We start from the raw sequence: 17,294 nt of genomic DNA, 5'->3' as shown, positions 1-17,294 counted from the left end.
TATCCAACGGCCTTACTGTATTACTGAGCTCGACCCCGTTGGTAGTCACTTGAATCGAGCCGGCGAGGGCTTGGTCGTGAAAATTGACATGCCACGGGGACTGTACTGGGGAATCTTGTAGTAATGAGACTCTTGATTCCGGTAAACTCGAGTATTACCAAAAGCTACTGATTGGAGTGCGGGCCCGGTTGGGGTATGTTGGGTGGAAGGAATGGAAGTGAAGTGAGGTCTATGGTCGGGTATTCTTAAACATTGACGGAGGGTCAATGAGGTTGGATCAAGAATGTAAGCGTGGAAATGGGCTCTTGAGAGCCGTCCGTATCCTTTTACCGACTTGTTTATTTCTTAATTGCGTACTTGAGATGAAAGTTTAAGGTTAAGTGATCTTTGTTGATTATGTGATAGTTGCTCACTGAGCTTTAGCTCACTCCGTTCCATTTGTTTTCCTTACAGGAAAAATGACTATTTTGGAAAAGGTTGTGCTAGTTGGTTGTCAAGTTGAGCTCATGTAAATGTATATTTTGAATAGCTCCTTGAGGGTGAAAACCCTAAGTGTTTTGTTTCAACCAATGGTTGGTTTGTATTGGGCTAATTGCACATGTATGAACTTGTTGGATATTTTGGCACCGCTTTGGCTTGTAAATGTTAAATTTTGATGTATATATGTTGGATTGATGTTTGGTTGAACTCCGGATTCTGACATGGCCGGTACTGTTCATCAGCGGCTTCGATTTTCAGTTTTTTATTTTGGTTCTTGTGGCTTGTTCGAGCGCACTTTTATTTTCCCGAAACGTTTTAGATCGCGTGTAACTGCTCGTTAGTCCTGGCGAGAGCTGGGCAGGCAGTCCGCTAACCCCTTTGGTTCGCCTTAGGGGAAGGTGGGGCTGTTACAAATTACCAATCATATGTACAATTTCCAATCATTGTTTATGGTTATGAGTCGACATGAGAGGTACCTCCCACCCGAATTGGTGTGGTACATGCTACCACTCAGAGAACCGATTATAGCACTAAGACGGTATGAGAGGTACCTCCCACCCAAATTAGTGTGGTACATGCATCCGCTCAGAGCTCAGGAGTTAAACATATTCATGTCCAGTTACCAATCATGTGTATTCAGGTAACAAGTGTCATATAATTAAAAGAGAGAGAGAGAACGAGGGCGATAAAGTACACCCTCGTTTCGGCAAGTTTACGTATCATGTATAACACTCGTACAATTAATATTTCAATCACATAAGCATTTAACATGTACTTGACACTCACCAATCAAAATAAGGGAGTAAGTGCTCAAACAAGTTTTTAGGCGTCCACTTCGAGATCCTTGAGAAAATAATAATTGACTATCACACACTATTACTTACAAACCCCTTGCTAACAAGGAAGATTGTACACTTGTACAATACTAAGAAAATGTCATGAAAGAGAGCCTTAATTACTCAAAAATCGAGGTTTAAAAGTGGGGTTTAATAGCACAAGAAAAACTGATTTCCTCCATGAAATCAAGTTTAAAACAGTCAATAAATATCACAGGATAGGGAAGAGTTTCCAAAAACTCATTTCCCAACAAGTCGGTAAAATCCAGTTTTAAGTGACAACCTTTGAAATTTTAGATCTTTCACTCAGTAGATCCAAAATTGGAAAACTTAATACCGTTGGAATCTTGGTTCGGATTACTAAAAGTTCCTAGAAGACACTTTTCCAATATTCTAAATGGAAGACATTCAAATTTCAGCTCAAAGTGGCTGATTTGAGCATACAAGATAGTTTAAATCTTGTCTTTCAGTAAACTTTGGAAATTCGGAAAAATTCCCAGAAAGTGAACTAGCCTTTGAAATTTGTAAGACAATAAGAGTTCCATACAAAGTTTCAAACACAACAAGTAGAACTAAATTCAGAGTTTTGAGCTTTAAGATATAGTAGCTCAAAATTGTAGACTGTTCGCCAATTTTCAGATTTGAAGAGTAAACTTTGGGATATCATTTGGGTATCGAAATGGTTTTAGAATAACATAAAATTTGATACAACTCAACTTCCATATGAGGAATACTCCTCTATAAAATTTCACATAAAAACTCGTACGGGAAGGTAGTTAACAAAACTACCAAAGTTTAGGAAATTCTTAAAGCAAATCTGTCTTCTTGCTTTCTTTTCCTTTTTCAAACATTTTGCCCAATGAAATCAACTCCAATTCTATTCATTTTTTAAACCAAGGTTCTAGGAACACTTAATAAGCATTTGACAAGCAATGGACATCAAGATTTTCGAAACAGAACGTTCCAAATCAAACCTAACCAGTCGGCTAGCAAGAAGAAAGGGTTTTCCAGATTTCCAGCTTTGGCACAGTTTGTAAATTGAACCATATCTCACTCAATACAACTTGAAATTGAGAATGGTTTGTGGAGTTGGAAACTAGAATAAAAAATCTACATTTCATCATAACAAGTCATTTTCAAAATCAGTTCACAAGTAATTCAAATTCAAGCCACAAGTTGCAGCTTCTACCTTTCTCTCGGATAGACCATCAGAACAGGACAGCCAACTTTGCCGAATCACTACGGCTCACTCATTTCGAACTAGAAGGTGAATTTTATACCATTGGAAAGCTACAAATGTCTAGTTTGAAATGCCATAATGTGACAGCCCCACCTTCCCCTAGGGAGTACCAAAGGGGTTAGCGGACTGCCTGCCCAGCTCTCGCCAGGACTGCTAAGACGGTTATACATAATCTAAAATGTTCCGGAAAATATTAGCGCGCTCAAGCGATCTAAAACCACAAAATAGGAAAACAAAAATTAAAATCACAAATGAATAGTGACTACCACGTCACCATCCAACCAGCATCCAATCGAATATATATATCACCATACCTCGGAGAAATATTTCCAAACCAAATAGGATACATGAACAGGGTTAAACGGTGTTATACACCTACGTTTGTAATATACAAATCAAAAGAAAGTTATTTAGATCTAAGTACATTTACGGATTTTCCCACCATCGAGGAGCTTTACAAAAGAATATATTCAAGCTATATAAAACTAGATCAACTCGTGCTTCAAAACAATATCGTCTTCCCAAAAGTTATTTATATTCCTGTAAGGAAAACAAAGTAACGAGGGTGAGCTTACGCTCGTGAGGTACCAACAAGACACACCAATAAACACATTTTATCACATAGTGATTCCAAAACTCATAAACAAACAAGTCAATATAAAAGGATACAGTTGGCTCTCAAGAGCCACTTTCCACTTGCCGCACTTGATCTCCAACCCGTTGACACTCCGTCAACCTTTAAAGAGAAGAACATCCTGTAGGTCCCCACTTTACTCCATATTCCTTCCACCGATCACCCCCTTACCGGGCCCGAACACCTCACAGTAACAGAAAGGGTAATACTCGAGTATACCATAAAGTCGAGGAGTTAACACTCCACTCGACTGCAGTGAACCCAAGGTCCGTTATCGATTCGCCCAAGCCCTTGCCGGCTCAATTCGATTAAAGACCAATGGGATATGAGCTCAGATAGCACAGTTAAGTTGTTGGGCAAAGCCCTCAGCCAAGTCAAATCACACATGTAGATAATTTCACATTTAACAGTAACAGTAATACAGATAAGAGACCGAGAGCGATAAAGTACACTCTCGTCTCATTCAAGCCATTCAAGTTCATATAACCAGTATAAACAACCATTTAAGCAGTAGACCATATAATGGTACACTCACCAAGGCAAGTAAGCAAATTCACAAGTGAGTTTCGGGCATAGGCGTCGGATCACCGGCACGACCTAAACAACAAGAATATCACAATTAAGACTCGAACACGAGTCAAAGCAATTCCACACACTATCAAAAATAAGGCCCAATAGAATGTATAGGTGCATAACCAAACTAGGGAGTGTACGGAAATGAAGTTTATGCACTAAAACCCAAAAGACAGTTTTGACGTCATTTAACGGAACGGGTACAACTGGAGCTACACTTATCAGATTAGGGTACAATTTATACCGATTCGAAGCTAAGACGAAGGGCTACAACTTTGTAGAAGACCACTTAGTCCAGTTTGTAGTGTAGTTAGGTGAAATTTACCAAAACAACCCCAGATTTTCCAGTTCAAAGCTCCCTGTGGAATTCAACTAGCAGTTCTGATTCATTCACTCATATCTCAGCACACACAACTCCAATTCAAGTGATTCCAAAGCCATATGAAAGCTAAGATACAAGGCTACAATTCTTAAGAAGGTATCAACAACCAAATCAGTAGTATTCCCAGTCAAACTAACCAATTACAGAAGCTGATTATCAGTTTCGGACAGAAACAGGGCAGCAGGGAAATTTCGGTATTTTCACTGGCTACGTTGCTCCGATTAAGCTGATATTTTACAGACAACTATTTAACACCATTTGCTACAACTTTTATGTTTTAACCTTAGGCTAATTCTGCCTTTAACCTGCTCAAATAAATTCGGACAGAACAGGCCTGTTTGAAACCCTAATCTGGAAATTTCGCCCCAAACCCGAATTTTTGCACAATCAATCATATCCAACATATATCAACTCCATTTTACACCATAACTAACCAACAATCCATGACTAACCAACACTAAACATATAAAATCAGAAAAATCAAGCATAAAATAAAAATTCATCAATCTCCAACAAAAATCATAAAATCTTCCACTAAAACATCTCTTTAGCCACCACAAGTCATTAATTTAACAATAACATGAACAAAGGAAGAATCTCTTGGTCACTTACCTTGTAAACTCAAGAAAAGAGGTAACTTAGCACCTTTCCTTCTCAAACCACTTCACCAATCACCTTAATCCTACCAAGAGAAAGGTTTTTATGGAGCAATGCCAAGTTTTAACGGTTGGTTTGTGAGATTCCTGTCGCGCCCCACTTTTCGATTGAGTGAATGTGTGATGGTGTGTGAGTGTGTGTGATATACATGTGAACGTGTGCGGAATGAAAAGTAAAAGGCCATGGGACTTAGAATGCGACGATTTGGCCAAGTGAAGTTCAAAAGGGTTTTGGTATCAAAAAATGGAGTCGCCACTTGGTATAGAGTTAGGGTGTACCAAGTCACCCAAAAATGATTTTTGTTTTTGAATAAAAAAAAGTAAATAAACCCTTTTTGAGAACTTTTGGGTCTGCGTAACCAAAAGAGGGATCGGGGGTCACATTTGACGAAGGGGAAGGCAAGGATAAAAATCCAAGGCACCCCTTCGACCTAGCCAAGGCTAGTTGCGTGACTTAAACCAATTTTCCTAATTTTTCTACCCAATGTATGTTCGCACGTTGGATATGACTATATGAATGCAAAACGGAAAGGAAAATGCAATCCTAAATTCTACGATGTCTCTCGTGAGGCTTTTGGTCCCAAACCACATGAATTGTGGCGGCCAACAAAGGAAAACCCCCATAGAGGTCGATTAATGCAAATGAGACTCAAATGTGCAAGTGTGGAAGTGTATGAAAGAAATTAAAAATCCAAGTGTTTGTGTGCAAGTGTATGAAAAGGTGCACGTGTGCAATTGTATGAAAATTCCAAGTGTTTGTGTGCAAGTGTATGAAATATAGTGATAAGTGCATATAGGTGTAATTAAATGCAATTTTGTGAAGTAGAAATCAAAATGAACAATAAGGAAAGGAAAATGTGAATTGAAAAGAATGAGTGAGTGATAAATGAGAATGAATGAACCTAAGGGAATGCATCAGGTCGGGTATGGGAATGACTCCTAACTTGTCGACTTCGATTTTCCCTTTGATTAGAAGGCAAAACTAGCGTGCTAAGGCTATCGAGTAGCCACACTCGCTCGTTTCCCTTATCAGAAGGGGACCCTCAAGCAAATGGACCCTACAACTATCATGATATGCAAAAATCCTAAAATGAAGGGAAAGGGGGTTCGAGGAGCATGCCAAGTGATAAAACTAAGAAAAATGCATGATATGTGGTGAACAAGCAAATGATATGCTAATGAGGGGAAATCCCTAAGGGTCTAGCGTTGGACTAGCCCATTCTATGAATTCCGACTAGCGTTGGACTAGCGGAAACGTACATTCATCCATTCCATTCATTCATGGCTATGAAAGCAAGTAGACATGCCAAAATACTCGTAAACACATAGCACATAGCATTTAGCATGCTCGACTAGATGCAAGAGCCTAATAAAGCAATTAAACATGTAGCAACAAAAGCAAGCAACCAAGGGGAAGGGGAAATGGACCGGATGCTCTCCGAGCACTATCTATTACAAGCCAAGAGGTGTACACATACCCCATAAAAGCATAAAAGGGGAAAGGGAAATGGACAAGATGCTCTCCGAGCCCTATCTATTACAAGCCAAGAGGTGTACACATACCCCATAAAACTTAAATAAAAGTAAAAGTAAGTAAATGCATGCAAGGAGGTAAGGAAAGCGAAGTAGACATGCATATTCACATAGCACATTGGATCACATAGGGTCAAATGAAGTGCAAATGAGGGATAGAGTGTACCTCCCTTGGAATTGAGTCCAAATGAAGTGAAATTATTCAATTACCCTCCAAAATAATAAACAGGTCATGGCACCACTTTATTTAAGAAAAATCAAAAGAAATGGGCAAAACAAGGCTCACTTAGTCATAAAGCTCTTAAATTCATAACTTAAGTGCAATTTAAACTAAGCATGGTAGTTAATTGAAGCAAACAAGCAATGAAGTTGCACAGATTAAAATTATCAAGGACCAAATTGATGAAATTATTCAATTGGTTGGGTCATAGTGAAACAAGGGGGTATGTGAATGGTCAAAGTGCAATTATTCTAGGACTTGATTGTAAGCACATGGAATGTGATTGGGCCCTAATGCATTGCTGCAAAAATACAAGGGATCCAATTGATTAAATTTCCAAAGTTTTTGGGCCTTAGTGGCTTAAGGGGAGACTTGGGGGGCCAAAAGTAATTTTTATAACATTTACTTCATGCATGCATACGAGAGAAATTTCTGCAACAAGAATTACTAATGAAACTTTCTGCAACCAAGAATACATAGCCGCGAGTCATATTTGCACACCCACCTTCCATCTCAAACACAACTTTTGATCCAAAAGCTTTCAACCAAAACATTTAAACCTTAATCAGATAAACACAATTATCCCAAGCCAAACAAACAAGGAAACTTGAAAAGGCAGCATGCAAATCTGAAGAAAAACATAAACTTTGCTGCAATTCTCAACCACGACATCTCTGTCCATTCCACTATAGCAAATATCAAAGCTTCACACTATCGGTTAAATGAAAAGCATGCTCTTGTTGCCGAATTGAAGTTACACATTTAGATTGTCCGATCAGCAAGGGAAAAGGGAATGCGAGAGTTTTTATTGCTCCAAAACAAATGCAGCTCATAGTTGTGCAATGAAGACATAGACGCAAGTTCCTACAATTCTAATTTTCCTGAGATTTACGCCGCATTTCATGACAAATGGCTGGCAACAAGACTAAATTTCAGGCCCTCATTCAATGTTACAAACTCATGTCATGTAAAGGAAAGGAAAATCTGGGCAGAGAGGGGTCGTATGATCATAAATCTGCTGCAAATTCAAATTCCAAACATAAAGTTTAATCCACAAGCTTAATTTTTGAGGAGAACTTCACCCACCGAACATCAAGACTCTAGGCTAAACAACCAAGTATAGAACCTTATCACTTGAACAAAACAAAACATAGAAGAACCTCACTCAAGAAAAAATGCAGAGAAACTCATGCATTCTGCAATTTTCCAGCCGCAACTTTCTTCACTATCCATCATACAAAACCAGATTTTGATTCAAACAATAGCAGCCGGCATCGCAACAACATTTCAACATTTCCAACAAGACTCCTGTAATCTACGGACAGGGAAATAAAATGAAAGATACTACCTTTAATGTTCTAAAAGGCGGACTGAAGTGTGCGATGATCAGAAGACAAATTCTTGCCCAGCTTCACTTAATCTTCAGTTTCACGTAGCCAAGCCCCCTGATGCTCTCCTTCTTTCTGTCCAGTTCCTCGGTCCCTCCAGGCTTAGCTGCTGCCAAATCCTTCGCTCTCAAACCCCGTAGACCTCCAACCCGTAGCCCACTACTGCCTCCCAAGCTTTCTTCTCCGCCACTCAGCTCTCGGTTTCTTTTGCTCAACCTCCCAAGACTTCAGCCGTCATCTGCTTAACCCTCTCTCCCTCTTCTTTGTTTTTTCTCTGTTCAGTTTTTCTTCCGCCGTTCACTTCCCCTGTTTCGTTTAGCCTTGCTGTTTTTCTATCTCCCCCAAGAACTTCCCTAACTGTGAACCTCTCTTTTTTCTCTCCCCCCCACGACCTTCTTTCTAGCTTTCAGCCGTTGTTTCTCTTCCAAAACCCTCTCTTTCGGCTACTCCCTTCTTTTGCTATTTATATCATCAACCCCCCTCCTAAACCCTTAAAACATTGCCACCATATTGCAGCTTAAGGAGCCGCACAAGTCCTCCTTTGCAAACTGCAAAAAAAATGCAGTTTGCATGCCGCGGCTCTATATATATATATATTTTTTATTTTTTTTTTAAGAAGGCAACTTGAAAATTACAGAAAATATAAATAATAATAATAATAATAATAATAACAAAAATACACAAACCAGGTAATAATAATAATAACAAAACAGAAATAATTTTAAACAAAAGAAACTAAACAAAAAATGGCTATTTTTAAAATTTCAATTTTTTTCACTTTTCATCATTTTCTTTTTCTCAAAATAACTTAATAAAAATAACTAAAGTGCCCAAAGATTGAATTTAAAGGAATAAACATATTTTTGTGAGCAAATTTTCCTTTTTCTTTTTTTTGCTTTCCTTTTTCATGATTTTTCTTTTTTCTCTTTTTTCCCATTTTTTCCAAGAAAACATTGTATTTAAATCAAAACAATTAAAACATATTTTTTGAATGCTTTTCTTTTCTTTTTCGAGAAATTCTATACTAAAAACTTAAAAATAATAATAGTAACACAAAAAACTAAAAACTAAAAACTAAAAAGTGAATAAAACGAGCACAAACTATAAAAATAAATAGTAAATGAAATTACACTAAAATTTGGTGTCTACAGTTTGCCCCTCTTTGTCTGAGTTTTGAAAAAACTTGAGACAAAGAAGTAGACACCAAATACTTACCTACTTTATTCGGCGGCGAACGTCACGAACGGTGGACGTTTTAAAAATGGGGACTGACCCCTTTTGACGAAGTTTAAAGTGAAATTGGCTTAGACGGGAAATTAAAGCGGGACTGACCCGAACAAAAAATTAAAACGGGACTGGCCCGAACAAGAAATTTAAAACGGGACTGACCCGAACAGAAATGTAAATGGGATAGACCCACGGGATAGACCCGGACAGGAATTTAAATGGGATAGACCCACGGGATAGACCCGAACAGAAATGTAAAATTGGGATAGACCCACGGGATAGACCCGGACGGAAATGTAAAATTTGGGATAGACCCACGGGATAGACCCGGACGGAAATGTAAAATTGGGATAGACCCACGGGATAGACCCGAACAGAAAATGTAAATTGGGATAGACGCACGGGATAGATTTGGGATAGACCCACGGGATAGACCCGAACAGAAAATGACGGATAGACCGGACAGAAATTAAATTTGGGATAGACCCACGGGATAGACCCGAACAGAAATGTAAATTGGGATAGACCCACGGAATAGACCGGAGAAATGTAAATTGGGATAGACCCACGGGATAGACCCGAACAGAAATGAAAAATGGGATAAACCACGGATAGACCCGACAGAAAATGTAAAATGGGATAAACCCACGGGATAGACCCGGACAGAAATGTAAAATTGGGATAGACCCGACGGGATAGACCCGAACAGAATATGTAAAATTGGGATAGACCCACGGGATAGACCCGAACAGAAATTAAAATTGGGATAGACCCCACGGGATAGACCCGGACTAAAATTTAAAATTGGGATAGACCCACGGGATAGACCCGGACAGAAATGTAAAATTGGGATAGACCCACGGGATAGACCCGGACTGAAGTTTAAATTAGGATAGACCCACGGGATAGACCCGGACAGAAATGTAAAATTTGATGAATTGAAGTGAGATAGAGTGTTGGTGGGATGGAAACACGCACATTAGTGAGATAGGCTCGATGCTAACGGCGGTAGGATGAAAACGCGCACGTTAGTGAGATAGACTCGATGCTAACGGCGGTAGAATGAAAACACGCACATTAGTGAGATAGACTCGATGCTAACGGCGGTTGGATGAAAACGCACACGTTAGTGAGATTGACTCGATGCTAACGGTGGTAGGGCGGAAACGCACACGTTAGTGAGATAGACTCGATGCTAACGGTGGCAGAACGGAAACGCACACGTTAGTGAGATTGACTCGATGCTAACGGTGGTAGGACGGAAACGCACACGTTAGTGAGATAGACTCGATGCTAACGGTGGCAGAATGAAAACACGCACATTAGTGAGGTAAACTCGATGCTAACGGCGGTAGAATGAAAACACAAGCACGTTTAGTGAGATAGACTCGATGCTAACGGCGGTTGAAGTAAAACACGCACATTAGTGAGATAAACTCGATGCTAACGGCGGTAGAATGAAAACACGCACGTCAGTGAGATAGACTCGATGCTAACGGCGGTTGAAATAGAAACAATCCAACATGACTTTTGTGAAGTTGGCGGCACAAAATCAAAGCCCAACGTGATAAAGTGAAGTTGGCGGCATAAAATCCAGGCCCAACGTGATAAAGTTGGCGGCACGAAATCCAGGCCCAACTTGACTTTGTGAATGGTCAGTGGGATAAGACCCAATCCTGCCATCCAATTGGTGAAGAAATTGAATTTGATTTGTCAAGAAACAAGAAATTTGAACTTGATTTTTGATTTTTGACTTTTGAATTCTTCTGATTTTTCGGGAGAATCTTTTCCAAAAATAATTTGCCCCCAGTGTAGGGCCCTTTTCCCCTCTTTCTTCTCTTTCTCCGGCATCGGCCTTCCACATCGCCAGATGCTCTTTCGTCAATTTCAACTTTGAATACCTGCACAGAGGGCTTACATGCACTCAAATTTGCATGAAAAGGACAGCGTGATTGATTTGAAAGTCCTGCTTGACCCTTTGATGAAATCCTCAAACAAGCTATAAAAAATTTGCCCCAGTGTGGGCTTATTTTGCGAAACTTTGCAAATAAAAATTTTGCCCCAGTATGGGCCCATTTGAATGCAAAAATTGGTTTGAATGCCCCTCCATTTATCTGAACAAAGTAAGAAACTGTGTTTCCCCTATAATGTGAAGAAATTTGAACATCTTGCTTAACTTCATACAGAAAATTTCATGATGAATTCCTCGAAATAACACCAAATTTAAGAAGATTTCTTCCTTACTTTTAGCATTGGTGCTTAGGGTAATGGGTCACCACTTCTGGTTGACTCATCTTTTCAGGACCAATCAGGTGACTTTATTTTTGAAATGGCTAAGGAAATGGGAGATAAGAATCTGTCTCATTTTTGTGCCCCAGTTGTATGTAATCCATTTAATGTCACATCTTAGTGAAAGCAAATAGTTTGTCACCCTCATTTCTTAAGAAAACTTAGTCAACATATAAGCTTAATGGCTTGCAATAAAATGGGTAGAAACGATAGCTAAACCTGTGAAAACTGGTTATACTCCCATGATCACAAATGATTGATGGCTTACGAGCATAATCGCCACTTTGGATTGTCATGAAGGAATAAGTCAACGATGGACTTTATCAGCTTGTAATTTGGCTTGAAAACGATAGCTAAAGAAATAATTTTCAAGGACATTGCACCGAAGATCGCGTTTTTCTCAAAATTACCCTCAATTTGGACTCCAAGATCTTGGACTTTGTTTGACTTTTTGTCATCACTCAACAGGGTCTTTCGGCATCAAATCTTTTTTTGCACCTTTCTTTTGCATTCATTTCGCTCATTTTTCTTTTCTTTTTCCCCCTTCGCGGGGTTTCACATGAAGAGCAGTGTCAACCTCACACCTAATCAATTCAGAATACAGCAAAAATTTTCGACATCAGAAATTTTCTTGACAGGGCCATTGCAAAGAACAGAAGTCAGGGCTTTCGGCTTTTGTACTGGGGTCAGGTGGGGTGTTTAGAAAAGTTAAGGCTTGAAAACGGATTTCAAAAGTGGTTTGAAGAATCTGAGATCGCATTGTTGCGCCAACCCTATTTTAGGGTAAAATCAGAATTTGCCTCAGTTTTTGCTCAATTGAGGCTTTTCACTTTCATTTCCTTTTTCCTTTTGACTTTTCGGCCTTTTTGCCATTCTTTGAAACTTTCACAAAATTGCCCCAGTTTATTTTTGAACTGAGGGTCTCTTTTCTTCCCTTGCCTTTTGATTTTGTGGCTTTTCACTTTTCACCTTTTGAAACTTTCTTTTTAACTCAAACTCGCCCCCAGTGTGGGGTTTGCGATTCTCAGGGGTTGCCAAACGAAATATTTTATTCTGAAGGCTCAAAAAGGATAACTAGGGATAGAATGTTTGATTGGAAAAGAAGATGGCCTGACTTGTATTCCGTTCCTTACAATAACTCTGAAAGGAAACTTTCATTAATGGGAAATTTTGGCATGTATCTGAATTAACTGATTGAGGAAGACCCTTGTTCATCCATATTTGTGAAACATAGGCGGTCCGTGCGGACAAAACTCTTCCTTTTCTTTCTTCTTCTTTTTTTCAAAACTGGACCCCAAGTGGAATCAAATTTCCCCAATTTGCGGTTCCCTCCTTATTCTAGCATTTTTGCTTTTCTCTTTTTTCAAAATTCCCCAATCTCCTTCCCCAATGTGGGGTGCGATCATATGTGCACTCGAAAAGAACCACCAATTTTTAGCTCAAATGAGGATGCAAGGGATGATCAGTGTTTAGATTGTAGAAATGACGGCCAAAAGTATCATTCTTATACCTCATGACAACCGAAGTAGCGAAATGGTCATTGAAAATCCATTCTTCTTTTGATATTTGAAAATTTTTCAATGAAGGGTAGTGATCATTAAGACCCTTATTTGAAACGAAATTATTCTTTCAGAGGCTCAAATGGGAGAGCAAATGATAAAAATCTGTATAGGTAATGAAACGAATGCTTGAAGTATCATTCCAAATTTTCAAACAAATAAGAACAATGCACATTTTTGCTTTCACTTAGATGTGATTGAACCAGATTGGACATCTTGAACATTTTCAAGCAAAAGTTGCCCCAATTTACAATTTATCAATCAATGTGACTGATTTTATTTTGGAATTAAGTGAAGGAGAAAGGTATCTCATAGGGCCTTTTGAGTGACCGTTCACTCTCTTTCTTTCTGAGCACTCTTATTGTACAGGTTGGAACACCAATCGAGTGTAAGGAGTTTAAGAAGCATACACTTGTGAAATTCAGGCTATAGGTTGAAAAATCTCAAATTGGGTCTTATTTCTCAAAATTCATCATGAAATCTCCAATGAGTAAGAATAAAGAATGAAATGTACATAAATATACACAAAACAAAAATTATCCAAAAAAAATTTATTGTTGAAAAAGTTTGAAACAAAATTTCTTAATCAATCATGATACAAATGAGAAGAGAGAAACTCGTAAAGAGCTCAACACATACACTTTTTGTCTCCTTTTCTTTTGGAACAAAATGTATTAACAAATCAAATAAATAGAATTTCCCCTTTATGCTTTCGCGGCAATGTCTGCCCAAGAATCAAGCAATACTTGTAATCTTCAAACTTTATTGGATCAAAATTATCAGATATAGAAGAATATTCTCGCCTTATTGAAACATTTTTATAAATGCAGGGGGAGGGGAAAACAAAAAGAAAAATACCCAGAGTCAGTAAGTAAGACTAAAAATCGGTATGCATGTCCTATGGGGGAACCCTTTTTATGCCAAGGGTAGGCCTAGCATGAAAATGCAATCCTCTAGGGTAAGCACTATACCATACCTGACGGATCCGATCAACTCATTGAGTGAGAAATAATTTTGAAAGAATTTGGTCAATTGGAGTGACGAGAAATTTGTCAAAATGAGGACAACGTCCGAATAGATTGATCACCTTTGATTTGCAAAACGCATGGGTTTAACCTTGACGAACTCCTATCGAAGAGATTGGAATTCGTTGACAAATTTCCTCAGTGAAGCATGAGTCAAAAACCCAACTGATCAAATAGTTGGATATAATGGATGGTTTTCTCAAAAATTGACTAGATTTCCCAATTTGGAATTCGATATCGAAACCCTAATTGGTCAATTGACAATTTATTAAAAATTGACCGGATTACCCTAAAAAGGGAAACAGGTCAAATGAGTTCAAAGAAATTTATCCAAAATTAATCAGATCACCCTAAAAAGGGTAAATTGATCAAATAGATTGAACGAAACTTGATTTATTCAAAATCGGCTCGGTTGCCCTAAAAATGGGTAAATTGGTCAAATGAATGAAATTGAATTTAGGGATTTATTCAAAAATCGGTCGAATGACCCTAAAAAAGGGTAAATTGATCCAAAGACCCTAAAAAGGGTATTTTGGTCAATTGAATTGATAATTTATTCAAAATCGACCGAATGACCCTAAAAGGGGTAAATTGGTCAAAAGACCCTAAAAAGGGTAAAATGGTCAAATGAATTGACGATTTATTCAAAATCGACCGAATGACCCTAAAAAGGGTAAATTGGTCAAAAGATTTGATTTATTGAATGAATTGGCAAAATGGATTGGTTGAATTGTCCGGCCATTGGTTATTTCACAATTATTGAGGTGCATTGGTCTATGAGCCTCTAAAAATCAAATTTTGGCCTCAATTTACTTATCGTCTCAACAGGAGGAATCATTTGTGAATTTTCTTCGAGTTAATGTCCTTTTATGCAAGGGAATTTTACCAATTTTGAGAAAATGGCCAAAAGGGGATTATTAGATGCTCATATTCCAAAAATCACTCTATGAAAATGATCGGATCCTACCTTACCTTGTGCACTACCCCTTCGGATGGTACGAGAAAGGTAAACGTGCAAGTCTCATTTGGATTATATATCCGAGACATGGGGTAGTTTATTCCTAACACGGGATCCCCTAAATGGCATTCCCTTTCTAGGGTTTATGCGTGATGCCAGTTTATTAAAGCAGTAGAACATGCAATTTGAAATGAAATCATGATCTAAAAGGACCTTTTATACGCCAAGGTAGGCCTAGAATGATATGCAATTACCAATCTATGAATGCAATATACCGAAATATTTAAACGTGTAATAACCTATCTATAAGGGTAGGTTCTAAAAGGAGGTCGTACCAGACCTCTTATTTGCTAGAGTTTGTGAATGCAATGGGGACACAAAACCAAGAAAAGTTAGCTCAGCCAGATAAATACACATAACACATTGTCATAACAAGATAAAGCAATCAAAGAAATAAAGCAATAAAAAGGAACAAAGGGTTGGACCCCTCCCCTCGTGAATAGTGTCCCTAGCTTAGGATAAGGTCGACTCTACCCTAGGCAAATCTAATATGGATGCATGAGGTTGGGGTTCACTAATGCATCTAGACTCGATGAGCTCAGGTCCCCGAGCCTTCAGACTTAGAAACCAAGGGTCATCAATCCCAAGATTCTTTGTCGGTGGCTCGAGCGATTCCCCAAACACCGCTACGCACACATCGTGTCACGGCTACGTGTTTGAGTGAATCTATCAAAACCTCAATCTTCGACCAAAAGCTAAAGGCTATCAACCAATAGCTTTAAGCGGAAGATTGAGTGACCCATTGGAACATGCTACACACACATCGTGTCGTGATCACATGTCCAAGTGAGTCACCTAATCCTAATAGGGTAGAGTGGCGTGACAAGCCACTAAAGAAAAATAAAAGGGATAAAAGAAGTAAAGCGTATGCTCGTATGCTAGTGCTCGTTTGGAGGGGAAGGGATCAAGAACCCACGCAAGGCTCTAGGGTAAGTCCCCCACCCAAATGCAATGCAAAGCGCTACATGAAACAAGTAAAATATACATCCAATCAACCAATCATACATACGTGAATGAGGGAATAGTTTGATACGCGCGCGAGGCGAAAAAGTCCTAAAATAAAAAATGCAACCCTAATATCCAAATGCAATACATAAAAAGGGTAGAAAAGAGAAAAAAATGGCCAAATCAAATGCTTGGACCCACTTAGGAAGTCCCCAGTGGAGTCGCCAACTGTCGCGCCCCACTTTTCGATTGAGTGAATGTGTGATGGTGTGTGAGTGTGTGTGATATACATGTGAACGTGTGCGGAATGAAAAGTAAAAGGCCATGGGACTTAGAATGCGACGATTTGGCCAAGTGAAGTTCAAAAGGGTTTTGGTATCAAAAAATGGAGTCGCCACTTGGTATAGAGTTAGGGTGTACCAAGTCACCCAAAAATGATTTTTGTTTTTGAATAAAAAAAGTAAATAAACCCTTTTTGAGAACTTTTGGGTCTGCGTAACCAAAAGAGGGATCGGGGGTCACATTTGACGAAGGGGAAGGCAAGGATAAAAATCCAAGGCACCCCTTCGACCTAGCCAAGGCTAGTTGCGTGACTTAAACCAATTTTCCTAATTTTTCTACCCAATGTATGTTCGCACGTTGGATATGACTATATGAATGCAAAACGGAAAGGAAAATGCAATCCTAAATTCTACGATGTCTCTCGTGAGGCTTTTGGTCCCAAACCACATGAATTGTGGCGGCCAACAAAGGAAAACCCCCATAGAGGTCGATTAATGCAAATGAGACTCAAATGTGCAAGTGTGGAAGTGTATGAAAGAAATTAAAAATCCAAGTGTTTGTGTGCAAGTGTATGAAAAGGTGCACGTGTGCAATTGTATGAAAATTCCAAGTGTTTGTGTGCAAGTGTATGAAATATAGTGATAAGTGCATATAGGTGTAATTAAATGCAATTTTGGTGAAGTAGAAATCAAAATGAACAATAAGGAAAGGAAAATGTGAATTGAAAAGAATGAGTGAGTGATAAATGAGAATGAATGAACCTAAGGGAATGCATCAGGTCGGGTATGGGAATGACTCCTAACTTGTCGACTTCGATTTTCCCTTTGATTAGAAGGCGAAACTAGCGTGCTAAGGCTATCGAGTAGCCACACTCGCTCGTTTCCCTTATCAGAAGGGGACCCTCAAGCAAATGGACCCTACAACTATCATGATATGCAAAAATCCTAAAATGAAGGGAAAGGGGGTTCGAGGAGCATGCCAAGTGATAAAACTAAGAAAAAATGCAT

Source organism: Coffea eugenioides, unplaced genomic scaffold (assembly GCF_003713205.1).
Source record: "Coffea eugenioides isolate CCC68of unplaced genomic scaffold, Ceug_1.0 ScVebR1_3592;HRSCAF=4877, whole genome shotgun sequence".
Taxonomy (NCBI): Eukaryota; Viridiplantae; Streptophyta; class Magnoliopsida; order Gentianales; family Rubiaceae; genus Coffea; species Coffea eugenioides.
The sequence above is the reverse complement of the archived record's forward strand: the minus strand, read 5'-3'. Positions refer to the sequence as shown.